Raw genomic sequence first — 22,540 nt, 5'->3', positions numbered from 1 at the left:
CCTCTATCATTTTAAAATACAACTTCTTCATGAAGTCTTTGCTGGTGCTGCAGATGAACATTTTTGGCAAAAGTGAGATATTTTGTCTTTTTCCTTGATTTTAATTCTATTTATATTTTTATGAATTTTATAAACATAATAATAGCTGGCATTTAAAGAGTAATTTAACTTGTAATAACACTTTGTAAATATCTCATTTGATCCTAATAAGTGATCATTATTATCCTCATTATACAGAAGAGGACACTGAAGCAGACAGAGGTTAAATGTTTTAACCAGGATCGCACATTTGAGGAAAGTGTCTGAGGCCAGATTTCATTTCAGGTCTTTCTGACTCTAGAAATATTGATCTATCCACTGCATAATCTGCCTATGAACATTATAATATACCATAAAGGATAGAAAAAGAATGTATATGAATGTTTTTCACATATCAGCTTGTGTTTTTCAAAACATAAATTAATGAAGCAATTATAAATAAAATAATGTAAGTAAATTAACACATAAGTAAAGCACATTCATTTTGCCCATTTATGGGGGAGGGGAAGGGAATTTAGATTAAAATATAATAATTCATATTTCCAAAGTTTTTGACTTCTACAAAAGAACGTCTCAATTCCAACTTTGTGACACATGTTTATTAGTCTCATTTTATAGATGGAGAAAATGATATTTAGAGAGGTATGAAGCATTTAGTTCAAAGTCACTACTAAGTACATGAGTCAGGGTTCAAACTTAGATTTCCTAATAAATCTATTCTTCTCTCTATACTACATCATTTCTTAAATGAAATGTCATAGATTCAGAACTAGAAGGAATATTGAAGGGATTTATTTTATTGATGAGAATAAAATATTCTTGAGGGCAGGGATTATTCCATTTTTGTCTCTGTAATCCTATAGCCTACTTTGAACACAATATGCAATTAATAAATACTGTATGAATTTGAGTCACTTTCCCAACATATACAGGTCATCAGGGACAGAGCCAGGTCCTTTAATTTCAACTTCACTTTTCTTTCCATTACATTTCAAGATCAACACTTTGAAAGAGATCTTTTAGGAATGCAACAATCTTCCTTTATAATAAACACATAGTCCAAACAAAGAAATCCATTGTAAAATATTGATGAGAAGTAGGTTTTGACAACATAGAAAAGCAAAGCAGGATTCTAGAGATACCTTGTTTAACTGAGTACCATGTTGCTTTTGAATTGTTTGAGATGGTGGGATTGCTAATCTGGGGTGGCTCATCAGAAAGGGTCCTTGGACAGCTTCACTTTGGCATGACTGAAGTTCTTTTAGTCTTTCTGACATCACTTCTCCTGGCTTACCAGTAAAATATTGCTCAGTTTAAACTCTTACTCCTATTGCTGGGGACCCCCAACAACAGAACCCTAGGCCTATTGGGTCACACAGTGCTGGCAGTGACAGTAACACTCTTCTTCTCACTAGTCCCTTTCATCCAGAACAAGAGAATTAAAACTTTTCATCTTGACAACCTGGCATAGCTAATTGAAGACAATTCCTGTTATCTGCTTTTGTTAGTTATCATTTACTAACTCTTTAAATTTTCTTCTTTGAGGTTCAATGAGACTACCCAACTCAATCCTCTTCACTCTAGGGACTTCACCAGAAACCCTATGTAAGCTCTAAAATCCAGGTCATCCATCTTCTGGTTTTTGTCATCATCCCAGGGACTTCTCTAATGTTATGGAGGGTTTTCTGAACTAAAAGTGTTTTAAATTGTTATCTACTTTCTGTACAGACTGCTCTGGCATACCCTCTTATTATCAAGTGGTTCTCCTGGTCTTTGCAGTATACAACATTCCCATTTGACATGAAATTATACTTCAAAAGAAGGCCTTGAATAGACTACTCAACTTCCACCTACCTGGATTCATATCTTAATGATCTACACACTTTAACCCTTTCACCTTCTACCCATTCCAATGACTCTGAATTGTCATTGTACATAACTCATTTCACATTTTTCACTGGTTACTCCTTTCTATCCTACTGAACTCTCCTCTTCTCAATGCTATAACCACCATATATAGCTATCCCTTCTACCAGGGACTTGGGAATGTCTGATAGATAATTAACAAATTTTGCTTTGATCTTAACCCCCCCTTCTTCATCTTCTGGCTCTCATGGAGATCTAACTCCCTCCTATGAGAGATTATCCCCACTTTCTGTACCAACTATATTTTCACTTATAGCCCAGACTCATTACTTATAGTCATAGTATCAAAATATTATTATACATCATATTATATTGTTATACATTACAATTTTCTGGTGTTCAACATTCTACTATAAAAAATGAATGGCCACTGTGTAATTATGTTAAGATAATGGTTTATTAATCTAACCCAAGTATAATGGAGGGAGGGGTGAAAAGAGGAACATACTTTTTGCCATGATTCTTCCCTTAATTCATAGTGAAATTTCCATTGTATTAGAAGTTTTCCTACTATTTGTGATAAACTGGAGGAGTTAGAAGTTTCCCAGGCTGACTTGAAATCCATTCTATGAGTCAACAAAAGAGTATATAAGAAGGAATACAAGACTATACACTCCCCTGGAACTCAAGTATAAAGGACAAGAATCAGCTGTCCTCTTGAAACCTAGACCAACAGACCTTCCTAGAAACCAGAAAGCTAGAAACTAATACCTTTTTTTCCAAATCCTCCAGAAATAGAGTTCTTGCCTTACCAGCTATGTCCCTCCTTGCTATACATATATTTTTGGTTCGACTTATTTGTGGAGTTTTGGTTTCTTTTTAAGATAACAATTTAAATATGACTTTCTCCTACCTCCCTTAGAATTGGTACTTCTCCATCCATCACTGTGGGTTGTCTTGATTGGGACATTCTAATTACTAATAATTAAAGGTGTTATATAATTTCTTTACACACTGGGCATAGATCCCTGAAAACTCCTCAAACCCATAGAAGTAACTATATAATATGGTGAATAGAGCAGTGGGCTTAGAGTCAGGCAAATCTGATTCAAACCTGATCTAGGCACTATTTGACCCTGGCAAGCCATTCATTTAGCCTCAGTTTCTTCATCTGCAAAATGAGGGAAGTGTATTTTATCACCCTTAAGACATCTTCCAACTGTCAATATATAATAATAGGACCTATTTAGTTATGACACTGGCCCTCCCAGGCATTGCCAAGAGGATCACCATCTTTTCACATGACCTTCTGACCTCCTCTCCTTAAGTGTCAGCCAACTCATCTCTCTAAGATTCACATTTTCCCAAAACTATATTACAATAGAAAATCTTAAGTTACTAGGACTTTTATGAAACATCTCGTTCATTTTCATTTTCCGTAAATAGCTATACTTTCCACATGTCTCCTAAATTACTTCATATGAAAATTTCAATTAACTAATTACTTTCACAGTGGTTTGGGGGCTGAGCTTAGGGAAAATACTTGGGCCCCGTGTTTCCAGAGTTGCTACAAGTATATATTCCTTGGATTTCCAAGACAACTTTTCCAAAGTTTATTTAGTCACAAAATATGTATGCAAAACATTGATGCAACTTAAATGCGGCATTTTGAGGAATCTTAATCTATACATGAGTCCTAGAATAAACTAGAATGAGGCTAAATTTTAGATAAAATTTGGCCCATTTTGGAAGGAAAATTTCATTGGCACCCTTGCCATTTACATAGTACAAAATATAGTTTATGAAATGCTGTCCAAAATTTAGAGACTATACAAAGTATGGTCACTTTTTACTCATTTTCAATTTTATGAATCTTATGATTTATGGAAGAAAAAACTTAATAGCTTCATTGAACATATAGATGGAAAGATTGATGAAATTCTGTGTCTTGTAATTTTTCTATTGCTTGCTGACCAGTAATAGGGCTGTTATTCTTTTCATTATGTAAGGTGGGAAAAAAGCATTTTTTTCTCAAGTTGTTCACAAAACTTCACTGGCAGAATTCCTCACTGGAAGCCCAAGTTTTGTGCTATAAATTCCTTCATTTCCATCAAGCAGGTAAAAAACCTACTAAACAGGGATAAATAACAGAGTTGAGGGCAGAGTGGGGAATGAAATGCTGGGTATTTGAATTTCCATACATCCCATAGTTAAAACACCTACTGCCTCTCTCTTTTTTTTATGACCTTTCCAATATGATGGGACATTACTATAAATTACATTTTTTATTTTTATAAAGAATAGTTTTATAATGATAGTCTCCTACCATTAAAACACACTTGTTATCATGTTCCTAGAATTTTAAGGTGTTTTTATTGTAATCATACTTTATAAAACAAGAAAAAAGTAAAATACTTCATCTCTTTTTTACACAAAAGAGAAGACTGGAGCAACTTCAGAACAAGTCAATTTCCCTCTCCCTGACAGAACTGCTCTTGAACCAGATAGCATCCCACTGTTGTCCCCCACATTCCCCAAGACAGGCTTCACAATGTCCTTTTCATTTGAACTGCTCAGAAAGGAAGTGTTTATTTTGAGGCAACAAAAGTAATGTTTCATATATTAAATATGTGCACTCATAAAGGCCTGTTCATTTCCCTGAACAAACTGCTGAAGCATTTCCATGCTCACCCTGGCTCTTGGCATCAGTCACGGGGAGCACAGAATACTTGGTAATTGTAAGGGCTTCCAACCCACCTGCCAAGCCACCTGAACACTGCACCGGAGAGGAAGGCTTGAGGGACTTGCTTCTTTGAAAGCAGATCAGAGTGTTCCAGGTCTGCTGACATGCTTTTTAAATGAAGTGTGAAATGTGGTTTTATTATAGAATACAATGAAAACTAAGTTAGAGTAACAGAACACCACCTGACTCCCCTAGTCCCATGGAGTTTCTTGAAATTAACTGCCACCAAAACTTTGAGACCTTGTGAGAACTTTGCCTGCCTTACCTTTGCTCCCCTCCCAACATCCCTTTAGAATTATAGAATCAGAGAGTGAGAGCTGGAAGGGACCTTAGAAGTCATTTGGTTCAATACCCCTTATTTACAGATGAAAAAACTGAGGCTCAAACATGTTGAGTGACTTTCTCAAGTTTGAACAGGCATACCTGATAGAGCTGGAATATGAACCCAGGTTTGCTGACTTCAGATTCAGCATTCTTTCCAAGGTATCACACAGTCTCTATGCATCCATTATCTAGCATACACACACACACACACACACACACACACACACACACACACACACACATAAATCTTAATAAATATTTATCGAGCAAGATCAGGAACATGTGAGAGAGTTCTTAATTAGACTTCCTTTCTCTAATGTAGTGTAATTTTCCTTAATTTCATCAGCTATAAAATAATAAAACTTTACTAGATGGCCTCTGTGGATCTTTCTAGCTCTATATTTTTGATACTCAATTCATTTAATAGTCTCTCAAATTATATGTAATTTCTTACCTATGTAAAGACCCTTCTGGCAGTATATAGAGTGCCTGCTTTAGAAGGAGGCCTGAGTCATTAAAGATTACTCCTAAGGGAGTAGTGGTTCTTCTCAACTCCACAACAAAGGAAGTAAAGTAAAGCTCAGAAGATGGAGTTTTCTGCTATAACAGAAATATTATAAATTTATTATAATTCTATATATTTATATATACTATATTTATAGAGTATAAATTAAATATAAATATTTAAAGATCTATTTTTAGAAAGGGGAGTGAACACAAAAAAGAGTAGCAGTTTTTCTCTTCTTTCTTAATCTCATGGAACAGCTAAGGGGTTGTGAGAAATAACAGTATATATAGACCTTGGCAGTCTTTTTCCTCAAACTCATGACTCGCACTGCTTCGAAGACTAGAGAAACAAAAGTGTAAAAATGGTGGGGGGGGGGGCTTTCTGAAGATGTCACTCATGCTGCTAAATCAATGAAGAAAAAAATGTATAATTGAAGGAAATATGAAAGAACTCATGGTCTTTATCCCCTTCCTTTACGTTATTTTAATGGGGTGTGACTTGAGACTTACATGTTCTTCTATTCTATTAAACTAAAAGAGTCCACATCTGACTGATCTAATCTTATTTCTCATAAATACCTGCGGTTCACCCTGTCTTCTGTGTTTCCTTGCATCACTTTGTTCCCAGTGTGAGAAGATGGGGCAGCTTTGGGAGTCAGCCACACGCTTCATGTAGACCTAGGATTCCAGTCCTCCTCTAACTGCAACAATCACAACCATTCATGTTTCACAACTACGTTTCCAAGAGTAAAATTACTTTGAAGCTGTATATTTCAAATCTGCTCTATCACACCACAAAACTAATCTGAGACCCTCAAGACCGCAATCATATCTAATTCCACTTGAGGGCTGTCTTCAGTGGGGCCTGAGTACCTGATCTCTGTCTTCTCTACACTATTGTTAGTACCAAGCAAAATTAATGATCTCCATATTGGATGATTATTAAGTCACTTCTCCAGGCTAAGTCTGATTCTTTATCTTTATTTCACCTAAATTCTAATTTCAAAACCATAAATCTGTTCTCGTTCCCTCTTCCACATTACTAAACATTAGGATCCTCCAGGTCCTGGATATCTATATATTTCGAAAGTGGCATAGTCCTTAACTCAGAGAGCTAGTCAATGGCAGGATCCATGATTGTCCCTTGCCATTTATCTGCTTTTGACTCTCATTTGTATCAATTGTGGGGGACTAATGAGGTCTGTAATTCACTCTCTAATCCTAATGTCACTAGGCTTTATTTATTGCAAAAGAATTAAAAGACTTTCTGAATTGTCAGACCACTGAATTGCATTTATCTGTACCAGACAAGGCAAATGGGTCATTTCTTAACATCTCTGAAAAATGCTTCAGTTCCAGAGGTTCTGCAAAACCTGTTTAGATAGTGTGAGGTATGCATACTTTAGAAGAAGTGGAGGCAACTAACTCATCTTATTATGTATTGAATTATTTTAACATATTATTTTCTAAGTCTAGAACAAAATATGGTTTTTGTATGTGAATGTTATGAGAGATTTGCACTATTCATTTGTACTGCCTATACATACAGAAAATATGGTCATCAATCTTTATCCTTTACTTGTTTTGAATATGAAGAATGATGATATATAGAGATATGGTAATTCTGTGTTTATGATTATTTATACATTTGAACAATTTTTCGTACTGCTCTGGTTATGATATTATGTGTATGAGAGTGTGTGTATAGTCTGTGTAAATATGGTTGGATTTTGCTTGCTATTAGATGACAAAGTAGATAGAGTTACTGGACCTGGAGTCAGAAAAAACTGAATTCTAATCCACCTCAGATCCCTACTAGCTATGTGTTGCCCAGGTTTAATTCCTTCAGCACTTTTTGCCTCATTTTCTTCATCTGTAAAATGAAGATAATCACACCTACCTCCCAGGGTTGATATAAAAATAAAAATATATGGTATTTCTGGAGTGCTTTGAACTTTACCTCACACTATCTAAACAGGTTTTACAGAGCCTCTGGAACTGAAGTATTTTTCAGAGATGTTAAGAAATGACCCATTTGTTTTGTCTGGTACAGATGAATGCAATTCAGTGGTCTGATAATTCAAAAGGTCTTTTAATTCTTTTGCAATGTTTCTTTTCATTCTCCTCCTCCTGCTTCTCCTCTTCAAGCTTCTTCCTGAAAGACAAGTCCATATATATGTATGTATACATATACATACATATATATGAATGGGAAGAATACATAGGAAAGCTGAGCCAGTCACACAGAACAAAACATGAGTAATGAACAGCTTACATGTTGGGTAGTGTTGATAAAATTTCAGGAGAACCACAAGAATTCCCCTAGAGAAGTTTATATTGTAGCAGATTTTAAAAATTTCCTATAGGTTAGTCAGGAAGTGGATAGGGTGGCATTGTTCCACAAGTGCTCCCATATTAATATCACATCCATTATAGTAACATATGTAACATCGCTTGTATATTACACATCTCTGCATATATGCACTATATGTGAGTGTAGTTTTATATGCAATTGTATATATAATGTGCTTATGTATGCATGCATGCATGTATGTATGTATGTATATGAAAATGCATTTGTAATATACTTAGAAATGTGTTAGATGGATTTCCATCTGTGTTGAAAAAAATCCTTTTGGCAACTTCAAGTTCCAAAACATCCTTGTCAGTCTTCTAAGTACTGAAACACTCTGCATGTTATTCATATGTACTCACTTGGAGTTTGCTTTGTAAATGTTAAGTCATTTCCACATATTTATTTAACATGTCCTACTTTTACAAAAAGTTCTTTTAAGTCTAGGGACTACCTAGTTTAATATCTTTGCTCTCTTCTCTTCCTGATATCCTTAACACCTAGGAGAGTATAATACATGATAAATGACAGATTGGATTTCTTTTTAGAATTCATTTTTCAGTGCAACTTTATTGAAGAAGCACAATTCAGCAATAACCTGTTCATATCACTTCCATTAGCATAACTGCTTTGCTTCATTACAATAGAAAGTCATAGTTCTGTGAAAATGTATGTAAAATTCATTTTAATTGGAGAAACTGGAGGACTGACCCATTTGAGTGCTTTGTTCCCATATTCTTTTTAAAATCTGGGCATTTCATTTTAGCCAACAGTCAAAGGTAGGTAATAAGAATTGAATCTGAAGGCAAACAAAAACTCTACATTTGGTATATACCTCTAAAATTATAACAGAAAACTATGTATTGGGTGTGGACTTCTATTTTTCTGAGAAAAGACCTAATTTCAGATGGTAATAAAAACTCCCAGCACCTTGTCAAACTCCAGCTGGGGAGTCACTGCTGAGGAAACTCTGTCTCCACTGAGTTAAGTACAACCAGAGGCAACATCTGTGCTAGGGACCTCCAGATTCAAAATGCACATATAAACCCAAAAATTTCCTGGTTTGGAGAGCTCCATCAAACTCTCAGTAGGCAATGTTTTTCCCTGCATTGAATATTTTTTTATTTTATTATTATTTTTTTTGATGTTGCTTCCTTTCTCCTCATTTCAAAATGAACCTCTTCAATCCACATGGCCTTTTCCAATTTAGAATAAGCACTGCAAGTACAAAGATGAAATCAAATTGTGCTTTTTGAACAGATTCAGAGAATCAAAAAAGTGGAGACCCAAGCTTGGAAGATCATTTAGGCCAAACCACTCATTTTGCATGAGAGAAAACAGGAGCCTATGGAATTAAAGTCATGGACCCAAGGTCACACAGGTCATGTGCTGATTAGCAGAAGTGGAAATTGAAGTCAGTTCTTTTGATTCTAGAATCTGTACTCCTTCTAACATAATGTATCATCCTCTTAGTCTGGCAAAGGGCTCTACCTTGCTGCAATTATTTAATAGAAACTAAATTTTCTTAACACAGTACAGGCTTTCTTAGGAGAAATCTTAAATTTATTGTGTAGATATGTTTGGAAGCATGCATTAAGAGTGGAACTACAATCATTGTGCAGAACAATTTGGAATTATGCCCAAATATTTATAGTAGCTCTTTTCTGATGACAGAGAACTGGAAATTTAAGGAATGCTTATCAATTAGGGAATGCCTGAAAAATCCGTGTATATGATTGTGATGGAATACAACTATGTTTTAAGAGATAATGAGCTGTAGGATGGCCCTGGAGTCAGGAGGACCTGAGTTCAAATCCAATCTCCAACGCTTAATAATTACCTAGCTGTGTGACAAGCCACTTAACCCCATTTTGCCTTGCCAAAACCTAAAAGAAAAAAAAGAGAGAGAGAGATAATGAGCCAGGGGGAAGTTGGGTAGCACTGTGAATATGTGAATAGACCACCAACCCTGGAGTCAGAAGGACCTGAGTTCAAATCCAGCCCCAGACACTTAATATTTCTTTAACTGTGTGATCTTGGGCAAGTTGCTTAACCCAATTTCTTTACAAAAGAAAGAAAGAAAGAAAGAAAGAAAGAAAGAAAGAAAGAAAGAAAGAAAGAAAGAAAGAAAGAAAGAAAGAAAGAAAAAGAAAGAAAGAAAAAGAAAGAAAGAAAGAAAGAAAGAACAGGATACTCTCAGAAAAACCTGGAAAGACTTACATGAACTGATGCAAAGTGAACTGAGTAGAACCAGGGGAACACTGTACACAGTAACAGCAATGTTGTGGGAAGGAAATGATCCAAGACATCTCTGAAGGTCTTACGATGAAAAATGATCTCTATCCCCTTAAAGAGAATTGATGAAGTCTAAGTATAAATCAAAGCTTACTTTTTTAGCTTAATTTTTCCTGGTTTTTATTTGGGTTTATCTTTTCTTTTATAACATGATAATATGAAATGTATTTTACATGACTATTCATATATCACATATCAAATTCCTTGACTTCTCAATGGGGGTGGGGTGGATAGAAAGGGAGAGAATTTAGAAACCAGTTTTAAAAAAAATGTTGAATCATGATTTTGCATGTAATGGGGGGGAATTAAATACTAAATTGTTAAAAAGTGGAATATATAGGCATTAATTGCTGCTTCTACATTTTCCTTTTTGCTAAACTGAAAGTTGTGACTAACCCACTCATAGCTCACCATGGAATGACACTGTCTCAAGATGATCTAGGACCAAAATCCTAAAGTGTCACCTTCCACAACCTGACTATCACTCCTTTCTGGTCTCTCACTTCTAACTTGGGTTTCTATTCAGATGCTTACTGGCCTTACTCTTTCTCTATTGGCCTCATTGTTTTCCCTGGTTTCTTTTAAGTTGCAACCAAAATCCCACCTTCTACACAAAGTCTTTCCCAAACCCTCTTGATTATAGTGCCTTTCTCCTTTTAATTATTTTGTATTTGTTTTGTATAGCTCATACATATTTGCTTGCTTGTCTCCCCCACAAGATCATGAGCTTCTTGAGGAGAAGGACTCTCTTTTGACTTTTTTTTTGAATAAGCAATACTTGGCACAGTGCCCAGGAGACAGTTTGTTTTTATTTACAGACTTGCTATTCTGCTCAAAACTTGTATTGATCACTTCCTGCCTCTATTTACTCATTTAATAGTTCTCCTAATTAGGCCTCAAATGAGACATTTACTTATTAGTATCCTGGACATGGCCTAAATCCTCTGGTCCTTATAAAGTTAGCAAAAGTAGGCCTCATAAATTAGAGAAGTTATGAAAATAATAATAATAAAATACTGATTTTTATTTTGTTGTTGTTCAGTCATTTCAGTTGTGTCTGATCCTTTATGACCCCATTTGAGGATTTTTGGGAAAGATACTGAAATGGTTTGGTATTTCCTTCTCCAGTTCATTTTACAAATGAGGAGACAGAAGTTTTAAAAAATGGTTTAAGTGATTTGCCTAGGGTCACACAGCTAGTAAGTATCTGACACTGAATTTGAATTCATGAAGATGAATTTCTCTGACTTCAACCTCTATTTGATTTTTGTTGGCAGTGATTAAATGTGACCAGAACTTAGGAAAAGTTGAACTATTACCAAACAAACAATAGATTAAACTTGGAGCATGAGAAGATACCACATGACCCTGGTAAACAGATTAATCCTGAGTGAGAAAAGGAGAAACAAATATGAAAAAGGAAATGAGGTTTTATGTGAGTGTAGAACATTCAAGAGCCTCAGAATAAAGGAAAGGAAGAAAGAGGAGAAAACAAAGAAAATAAGGCTGGAAATGTCAATGACAAGATGAGGAACAAAGAAGTAGGAGAAAAAAGCATTTGGGATAAGAAAATAAATAATTGAAAGATGATTACCATAGGGTGATAGTTTTAGAGGTAGAAGAGAACTTCAAAGTTACCTAGTTCAACAATTTTATCTTTGTAAAAGATATAACTAAGCTCCAAATAGGTTCATATAGAGTTGAACCTGATTGAAAGTGACTCAACAACAAATAAATGACCAAATGTTTAGACTCACCTTTCCATGAAGTTTTGTTGTATCTTACCTCATTCATAATCATCATATTATCATCATCCTGAAATCAAAGCTGAATGAAAAAAAATCATATTTAAAGGAATCATTACTAATTACAATACCACTCTTAATATACCTTTTTGGAACTTTTAAATGAAAAATACTAATTTCAAATGTATCCTTATGAAAACTGTGTGAGATAAAAATTCACTTAAAAATAGAGACTCCTCTGAGCAAAAGGAAAGTTTGACTTTTCTTGAGAAAAGGGCACCCCAAGTCTCACAAAAGTAGTGAAGATCAAGCAGCTGCCCTAAGGTGATAGTGAATACGACCTAGCACAACCCCCCCCAGCCCCCTCTCTTCCAACCTGATTGGTTAAGGCTTTCAGAGTTACAATCTTTACACAAAAAAATCTACTCAGTAACAAAGAGAAGAATAAAAGGTTTTCATAAAATATTACCTCACCATCCAGATGGCGGGGATAGCAGAAAAAAGATTTCTAGTGACCTTCTGTTAATGTCTAAGTATGCAAGGTCTTCTACAGGACTCTACTAGCACTTATCAAATAAGAAAAGACAAGCTACTGTGCTCACAGTCCATTATCAAATAGGTGGCTAACTAAGACTGCAAGATCTCTTCTCTGGAAATCTTCCACTATTTCCCTCCATAACAGAATCAATGCAAGGTCTTACGAATTCTTTCACTCCCTAGCAGAATTGGAAGGGTATCTGACTGGGAATGCAAAGCCTCTCTCCCTCTTCTAAGAATAATCTCAGTGTAATAGTCTGTCTTTGTTTTAATGATTTTTAACCCTGAGAGGACTTCACTAAGAATATTAACTCTTAAGAGGGAATATTCTACTCAATCCCTCCTCTTTTTTTCCTAAATATGTATACCTATATAATTTGTCATCTGAAGTCCTTTCACACTATTCTTGATACCCTTTCAGGTTCTATTCTCTCTCTTCCTGGCCACTTGGGACCCATCTTCTTTTTTGGAACCCTCACCAAACAACCCATACACACATATCATAGACATGGGGAGGAAGATGAACTCATCCAGTTTCTCTCTTTTCTCCTAGAGACATTCAATGTCTTTCTGTATCTGCAGAGTCCATTCCAATCTCCAATTTGGGTGACTTGTTGAGATCTCCTCCTCTGGCAAAGGAACTTCTTAACCCAATGTCTTATAAGACAGATTCATATTTTCATTATTAAACCATAAAATTCTAGAGCTATTAAAATTCATATTTCATATTGACATACATACTTTAACAAAAATACAACTCCCATAATTGTTCACTTTATAAGTGAATATATTGAAAATTATCAAGTCAACTTGAGCCTATACCATTTACATTAGATGACCATCTTTGTCAAAGAGTGTCCAGCAAGTGACATACAAATAGCCTCAATCTCTTGCTTTTCATTAAAATAATAACTCAAGTATCCCTAACTAAAATAAATTGTTCTTCCAAAAATGTCTCTTAACTAAACTATAGGTGAGTCTTCTCCTGATATACTCAACTGACTTACATTCCTTTTTCAAATTAGAACTTGAAACTGCTACTGAACAGAAGTGTATCTTGAGATTACATAACCTTCTTTATTCTTCTTATCTAAATATCCTTTTCCCTATCACAAAATAAAATAAAATACATGAAACCATCTCAAATCTTCTCAAAACATATAGCTAACAGAAGAGGTTAAAGCCACATGATGGCCTATCTAGTTATTAATTTTCACTTGACCTAAAATTTCTATATCAGATTGACTTTAATGATTTACTATAAAGATCTGGGACATGGGGCGGAGCCAAGATGGCGGAATGGATCGATTCTTAGGAGCTCTCTGATAAAACTCATAAGCTAAGGACTCTAACTAAACTTTTGAGACACAGAACCCACAAAGGGACCCAGTGAGGCAGTTCTCCTACTCAAGATAACCTGGAAAAGAGGAGAAAGGCTCTGCTCCCCAGGGTCAGAGGGGCGGCCTGCCAGAGCAAAAGAACTTCAGCCTCCCAGAGTCAGCCCCAGGGTGCTGGGAGCCACGGCTCACAGTAGCAGGGGAGTCTCCTGAGCTGCACCCCGAGGAGCACCGGGCACAAAGTGGGGGAACAGTGGGGGACCTCTGCCAGAGCGAGCACGTGGAGCCCAGCCCTCAGAGCACACAGTGAGCAGCTTGGTCATTCAGCAGCCCAGACCCAGAAACAGAAGCAGGCGGAGCTGGTAAGCAGGAGCCCCCAGGGCATGAGCCCATTGAGCTGAGGGAGGGGAGTGAAGAGAGAGAGACTGCCGAGCTCTGTTCTCTGCCCCTGGAACAGGACTCTGGGGCTCTGACCACATTCAGATCCTGATCCCAGTCTAGGCCCCCCCATAGAACAACAGGGCCCCCCCCCCACCTCGGCCCCATGGCAGAGGGGGGTGAGCTTATGGTCATTCACAGACCAGGAGGGAGGACAGAGCCTCAAACACTGAGACCCTTGTGGGAGTGTCCCAAAAGCTCAGGAAGCACCCCCAAACCAGACCCAGGCTGGGAAAATGAGCAAGCAGAGAAATAAGAGGAAGACTATTGAGAAATATTTTGCAAATGAGCCCAAGAAGGATCAACATACTCAGTCTGAAGATGAGGAAGCACAAGCTCCTGCATCTAAAGACTCCAACAAAAAACAGAAATTGGGCTCAGGCTATGACAGAGCTCAAAAAAGACTTTGAAAATCAAATGAGGGAGTTGGAAGAAAAACTGGGAAAAGAAAGGAGAGAGATGCAGGCAAAACATAAAAATGAAGTGAGCAGCTTAGTCAAGGAAATCCAAAAAAATGCTGAAGAAAATAGCATGCTAAAAACCAGCTTAGGTCAAATGGATAAAACAGTTCAAAAAGTTATTGAGGAGAAGTTGCTTTAAAAAGCAAAATGGGCCAGATGGAAAAAGAGATGAGAAAACTCTCTGAGGAGAACAAATCCTTCAGACAAAGAATAGAATTCAGGGAGATTGATGAATTTACCAGAAATCAGGAATCAATACTTCAAAACCAAAAAAATGAAAAATTTGAAAAAAATGTGAAATATCTCATTTTAAAAACAACTGATAATGGAAAACAGACTTAGGAAAGATAATTTAAAAATTATTGAAATACCTGAAAGTCATGATCAGGAAAAAGAGCCTTGACATCACTTTCAAAGAATTACTACAGGAAAATTGCCCTGATATTCTAGAAGCAGAGGGCAAAATAGAAATGGAGAGAATCCACAGATCCCCCCGAGAAAGAGATCCCAAAAAACCAACCCCTAGGAATATTATAGACAAGTTCCAGAACTCTCAAGTCAAAGAGAAAATATTACAAGCAGCCAGAAGGACACAGTTGAAATATTGTGGAGCTGCAGTCAGGAGCACACAGGACTTAGCAGCAACTACATTGGAAGCTCGTAGGGCTTGGAATACAACATACCGGAAGGCAAAAGAGCTTAGAATGCAGCCAAGAATGAACTACCCAGCAAGACTGAATGTCCTCTTCCAGGGAAAAAGATGGGCTTTCAATGAACCAGGGGAATTTCAAATGTTCCTTTTGGAATGACCAGAGCTGAATAGAAGGTTTGATCTTCAGATACAGGACTCAGGTGAAGCATGGAGATTGGAGAAGAGGGGGCAAATATGAGGGACTTAATGAGGATGAACTGCATGTATAGAAAAATGATGCTGGTAATATTCATATGAACTTTCTCAGTTAATAGAGCAGGTAGAGGGAGCTTTTATAGTTGAAGCACAGGAGAAAGCTGAATTGGAAGATAAAATATGGTGTAAAAATGGAGTCAATAGAAAAAAAGGGAAATGGAATGGGAGAAAGAAAAAGGAGAGGGGGAATAGTCCAAGATATTTCACATAATAAGATTTTTTTTATTAAAATGAGCTATTGCAATGATATGGAAGGGGGGAGGCAAGGGGGAATGAGGGAACCTTTGCTCTCATCAGAGATGGCTAGGAGAGGAAACAGCAAATATACTCAATGGGGTATAGACATCTGGAATAAGAAGGAGGGGGGAGCAGGGGGAAGGGGTGGGGATGTGAATGAAGGAGGAGGGGATGGACCATGGCAGGAGAGTGGTCAGATATAACACATTTTCTTTTTTACTTCTTGCAACGGGCTGGGATTGGATGGCCTGCCCAGGACAATAGGGCCAGGTGGATTCTGGGCCTAAGAGGTGGTATGGGGGCTCAGGGCTTCTTGGCTCCAGGACCACGGATCTGTCTGCTGCACCACTCCGCAACCCTACAGCAGAGTCAGAGTGAAAGGAGAGAGAGAAAATAGAGTACATGGTAGTGGAGAAATAAGAAAGGAGGGAGTTGCAATCAGCAATGGCAACGTTGGAAAAATATGGAAGTAACATTTGTGATGGACTTATCATAAAGAATGTGATCCACCTGTGACAGAGTTGTTGGTGTTGGAACAAAGACTGAAGCACATTTTTTGTTATTATTATTTGGGGGAGGGTGCAGGGCAAGTGGGGCTGGGTGGCCTGCCTGGGGCGATATAGCAGGGTGATCTTTGTGTGTCTGGGGCCAGATTCAGACCCAGGTGCTCCTGGCTCAAGGGCCAATGCTCTGTCTGCCACCCAGTCACCCCTACCATTATTACTATTTTATTTTATTTTGGGTCTTCTTTTTTCTTCTTTTTGGTTTTTGCAGGGCAGTGGGGATCGGGTGGCTTGCATGTCACATGGCTGGGTGATTATTGGGTTTACGAGGCTGGAAATGGACTCGGGTGTTCGTGGCTCCAGGGCTGGTGCTTCATCCATTGCGCCACCTGGCCATACCTACAATTATTACTACTATTTTTTTATTTTAATTTTTTTCTCTTCCCCTTTACTTTTTTCACCTAAGCAAGTCTATCTATATTCATGGGGGAGGGGGTATTTTGTTTACTTGTAAACAAGAATATTTTATTAATGTAAAAAATCATTTGTACAAAATGAGAATAAAAAATAAATTTAAAAAATTATTATATAGAAGGGCTCTGGAATTAGAAAAATTCTGGGAAAAATTCTGATGATGTAAAATATAAGAGATATGAATAAAAATTATTTTGTTTTAAAAAAAGATCTGGGACATCAAAGGAAACTTCCTTTATATATATAATTTTGAGTGTCAGTTTCTAGGCAGAAGACATATGGATAGTCAAATGACTTAAGTCAAATCTTAGATTTATCTGGTGAGACATTATTCGAATGTCACATTTGGCAAAGTCAAGTCAAAAGGGTCCAACCTCAGGTTGCACTGAAAAGTCATGCTTTTGGGTTTTTCTCCCAATACCCCTGTCACCTGTGTAGTGTCCAAATCTCATTCAGGCTTCCAGAATTCAGGAGAACATTGTCTCAACAGCACTTCTTCTGTTGACCACACCTAATGTTAGGCACAAAACAAAAACTAATTAAAAGTTCCATGATCTAAAATAGTAATTCTAACTAATTAGATCTCCAAGTGAATCCACTTCACAAGGACTAAATGTCCATTCTAATCTGGATTGGGGGCGGGGAGGTCACAATCAATTAGTGCTCTTCCCTACACATGTATCACCTATAACTACTCTGAGTGTCCCTGTCATCAGAATATATTAAATAAACTGACTTTCTAAACATTCAAAAAGCAGTCAAGTTCCCCCAGCATCTGGAGTATTCCTTAACAAATAAAAAACAAAACAAAATTTCTTCACAAATGTATAATAATTCAACTAGAAGGTCTATCCTCCTGGTGGCACTGACTCCTAATCTGCAGACCCACATCCCTTTGTCTGAAAACATTTCTGCTTCATTACTGGACAAAGATGGTATATTAGAGACGTCTTGGATAGCCTGCTATATTACAATAAATAAACACTCCCCTTTGACTAGGAGATTATTCTAAGAATTCTCATATACAATTAGACAGAGATTGTCACAAAAAAAAATCACAAATCATTATCATTATTTTCTTTCCCATGTTGCTTAGGTGCTTTACTTCAAAGCAAACAACCACAACTTTGAGATTATGAATATATAAATATATATATATATATATATATTTATACACACATTACCACAAAAATTCCAATTGATATATATATATATATAAATTGTCAAGTTCTTATGCAAACAATTCTCTATAATAAAACTGTTTAATTATTAGCCATGTTTGAAATACAGATTATTATTTTTACGAATTCATTCAACCCATTAGAATATCTCTCAATTTAACAAAACAGTAATAAGTGTAACACATTAAGAACTAGATTTCACAAAACAATCTTTCCATTATTACATTTATACCTGGACCTTCAGTTCTACAGCAAGATCCAACACATCATTTAAAAATTTCAGGGAACCAATCTAGAGGTCTTTGATAGCTTCCCTCATTATTCCTACAAAGCAATTAATCATCAATTCCAGGTTTGATCACATTACAGTAATATAATTTATATTTCTAAAAGTAGATCACATGTTTGATAACACTTTTCAACATCTTATTCATCGATAAGTCATCCAATTAGGGTTACATAATTTGTAATTTCCTAATTATTTTCCAAAGTCCCTCACATTTATACAACATTATTGGAAAGGGTATCTTGCAGTTACACTCTCTTTCTGAATCTGCATTTAACATGGGGAAAGAAATCTACAATTTAACTTCTTTAAAATTTAAACATTAAATCCTTAACCTGCATGAAACATAATGTTTTCATGCCATGCTGACATCTCATTCTCTTAAAGCAAAACAAAACAACAGGTTTTCTTAAAGTTAACCTTATAATTAAGTATGTTTCACACACAAACCTCTTCAAAATTTGTGCTTTATTAAGCTTATTTATCTCTTCTTCTAAATACACTTCTATTTTTAAAACAAACAAAATTAGATTCTCCATAAATTTCAATCTTATACATATGATAATTTCAAAAGCCCAATGTACACTTTTTACCCATGCTAGTGTTACATTTACATATATAATTTCTTCTTCTTAAATAACAGACATCAATCCATTCACTGTTCATTATTGTAACACAATTTTAAATTTCCCCAAAAACGTTGTTTAAATCTGTTCTTATACAAAGTTTACTAATTCTTCCCTACATATTTCAATTTCATATGGTTTCCCTTTACTCCCTAGAATTTTGCAACACATAAAAATTCTTAAAACCAGTTGTTGCTAAAAATCCCTTTTTATGATTACGATTTTCTTTATACTGCTCTTAAATTCCAAAAGTCATATTCAAAATAACCTTAAATCATTTTCTTTTTCAAAGCCAAAAAAAATTTGCAAATTATTTTTATCTTTATCAGTGCAATTCTAACTTCTCAATGCTCTAACTTATAATAGTTTTCTGTCATTACTGACCAACATTTCTTAATATTAAAACATTTTATGGGGCAGCTAGTGGTGCAGTGGATAGAGCACCAGCCCTGGAGTCAGGAGTACCTGAGTTAAAATCTAGCCTCAGACACTTAATAATTGCCTAGCTTGTCCCCTTAACCCTATTTGCCTTGCAAAAAAAAAACAAACCTAAAAAAAACCATTTTATGTTCTGGGAATTGGAGATTCCCCTCAATTTGAGATATTGAAGCAATATATGTATATATATAGATATATAGATATATATGTATATAAATTCTGTACCCTTTACTATTTATTATTACTCACTCACCCCAGATTTTTCCAGATACATGAACCATACCCCAAACATATTTTGAATCAGTGTTTCCCGATTCCCCTTGTTTAATAATTCTTAAGCTTGATAAAGATAACCATCTATTCTGACTGCCAGCCTCCACCAAGGCCATTCTGTCCCTATCTATTACAGCATTTCCATTGGTTTTTTTTTTTTCTCCTATGACTCTGGAGGAGTCATAAAACATTAAAAATATAAAAAATCCAAACCCTTAATTGAATTTGAAATCACCTCCCAAGGCCCAAAATCCCCAAAATTAATTCTTTTACATATACAATATCAAACCTATTCAAATCGTTTGTCTACATGCTTTAACCAGTTTCCATACTTAGCAAATGATTCAAAACCCCCAATTGTCTCTATTCTTGATTCTCTTCCTAGTACTTTCAGAACCTCTTACATTTTCCCTTAATATTCTGTTCCACTCTTCTTTTTTTCATTAATTCTTTTCAACTGTAGTTAATACTGTTCTAAACTGGCTATATAAACCACAGACATGATTCCACTTTCCAGAAAACATTTCCCATTCAAAGGATTTAATATTTAACACTTTTTGATTTTAACTGGTAAAACCTTTGAGAAGGCAAATAGCTACTTTAAAACAAAATCTCCCAGCCTAATTAGAATATTACCTGCTCCCTTCTTCAGATTGAATAAACCACATAACTTTTCTCATAAGGAGGCAGGTCCAAAATCTTTCTTGGGGGAATCTTCTATTCTTAGATCCTCTCCTTGTTCATTACTCTCTGTAATAACTAACATTACCAGAATCTCGAAACTATAATGCTGCCATATCATTCTGGTAAAAGATTAACTACTTAGTTTCCATTTTCTGGCATTTCTGTGTAACCAAATTATATACTTTAGAATTAACCTGACTCTCTTGACTCTCTGGGATTTACTTTCCCAAAACCTTTTTTTCTTTATACGATTTCATTATTTAACATATTTAGTAATTTTTATTGTCTCTTTAATTTCAAAATAAGGCTCCTTTTTCTTAATAAATTCCCTTTGTGTTCCCTTTTCTCTCCCATGTTTGAGAGATAACAACCTCCCCTCCAAAAAAAAAGACCAGGCATGTGACCCAGAGAAAAGCACCAGGGAGGGGAAGGAGGGGGAGGAGGAGAAAGCATTCTAGCAACACAGAATCACAGTGAAAAAGCAGGGAAGAGGAAAAAGTCAACAGCATTTTATCATTTTCTGCACTTTTCCCTGATATTTTAGTTCTTTATTCCAATCACTAAATTGAAGTCCCAAGGGACTATCTCCTGAGGGCACTTCAGGGAGGGATTACAATAATTTACTGCTGCATCAGTACTTTAAATTTGACCCTCTCATGTTTACAGCCTAATGCTGTCTCTTGGAATTTCTCCTAGGAAGATTTATTTACTTGTTTATGCCCCAGATCTTTCAACCTGCACTTCCAGATGCTTTTATTTTGTCCTACCTACTTGAACTGCCTGGACCTTGCCCTATAGACTCTAACTGCCTGGGCTTCTCAGAATCTCTCACTGCAAATTGTCTGACAATCCTACAGACTCCAACTACTTGGATTGGCCCTACAGACTCAAACTGCTTAGGCTGGCAATTAAACTGCATGGGAGTATTTCCACTCTTTTCCTTTTTTCTGCCCCAAATGAACCCAACTTGCAGATTTGGATCCCTTATTGGAAGCAACAAGAGTAAGGTCACCTCGGACTTGAGCCTAGAGGCTCATATACACAAACTTATGGACCCTGGCACCATCCTTGGATCTTTTTCTGTGCTGTCACCTGATAATCTTGCCTCCAGAGTTCTTCTGACTTTCAGTTTTGCTCCAGCTAAGTCTCTCTTTGAGTTCTTTCCCTCACTCCTCAAGGGATCTGCCTGGGCACTAAATCACAAGCTGCTGAAAACATCCCAGCATGGTGCCTGCTTTTGCTTACACCCAAGAGAGTCTCAGGGAGGGGGTTAAGATTTCCCGGCCAACGCACCAAAAATTGTGAGGGTTAAAAATCCTCTTAAAAAATATAGAGACTCCTCTGAGTAAAAGGAAACTTTATTTTGGCTTTTCTCAAGAAAAGGGCACCCCCAAGTCTCACAAAGATAGTGAAGATCAAGGAGCTGCCCCGAGATGACAGTCAAGCAAGATTATATGGCCTAGCACAATCCCCCCCACCCCAGCCCCCTTTCTTCCAACCTGGGTTAAGGTTTTCAGAGTTACAATCTTTACACAAAAGATCTACCCAGCAACAAAGAGGAAAAATAAAGGTTTTCATAAAATATTACCTCTATCCACTGCACTATCCATCCACTCCACTATCCATCTAGCTGCCCAATAAAATAAGCAAGATCCAAGAATGTAATAAAAAGGACCCCCATGATTACAGTAATGTTCATATGAATCCACCAAACAATATTTCAACAAAGAAGCATCTAATGAAGAAGTCATATGGATATTTGTAGAAAGAGAGGGATTACAATTACAAAGTCACCAGAAATTTTGGAAGGGTTTTTCTTGAAGGAACTTTGTTTAGTGATTAGTGTATATTATGCAAGGAACCATATTACATAATACTGTAGGCCAGAAAAATTTAGCTTCTATCAATCAGGTGGAAACATGACCTAGTGGCTAGAATTATACATCAAAACTTTGCTCTTTTTCATGTACAGATAGAGAACAGAATCCCTAGTAGAGTAAGTGAAAATGCCTATTGTCATGCCTGCTATTAGAGTTGTCCTGATGACCTTTTCAGGGATGATGTTTTCATTTTTGATTGCTTTATTGAAGTACAAAATGTTATTTTATCAAAGTTTTTTTTATTCAACTATAAAAGTTATCTTATCTACCACTGCATTTTATCTATCATTTTATCTACCTTTGCAATAATCCATAGAATTGTAAATGTGAAAGAAAAAAAATAGTGACTTGTCCCAAGACCATTTCTATCTGAACTCCATTGAAAAAAGTGAAAGGCAGAAACCAA

General features: G+C 36.2%; 1 long non-coding RNA gene across 1 annotated transcript; it reads right to left on the bottom strand.

Moving 5' to 3' along the window:
* Positions 1-6,901: 6,901 nt before the first annotated feature.
* Positions 6,902-20,307, bottom strand: LOC141491951 (uncharacterized). The gene is made up of 6 exons (XR_012469808.1): positions 20,207-20,307; positions 17,197-17,277; positions 11,885-11,954; positions 10,053-10,178; positions 9,673-9,718; positions 6,902-7,634 (listed from the first exon to the last, which is right to left on the bottom strand). It is a non-coding gene; the product is annotated as an uncharacterized LOC141491951 (long non-coding RNA).
* Positions 20,308-22,540: the final 2,233 nt, after the last annotated feature.

Source organism: Macrotis lagotis, chromosome 6, assembly GCF_037893015.1.
Source record: "Macrotis lagotis isolate mMagLag1 chromosome 6, bilby.v1.9.chrom.fasta, whole genome shotgun sequence".
NCBI classification, from domain to species: domain Eukaryota; kingdom Metazoa; phylum Chordata; class Mammalia; order Peramelemorphia; family Peramelidae; genus Macrotis; species Macrotis lagotis.
Note: the sequence above shows the minus strand (reverse complement) of the source record. Positions and strands in the feature narration are given on the sequence as shown.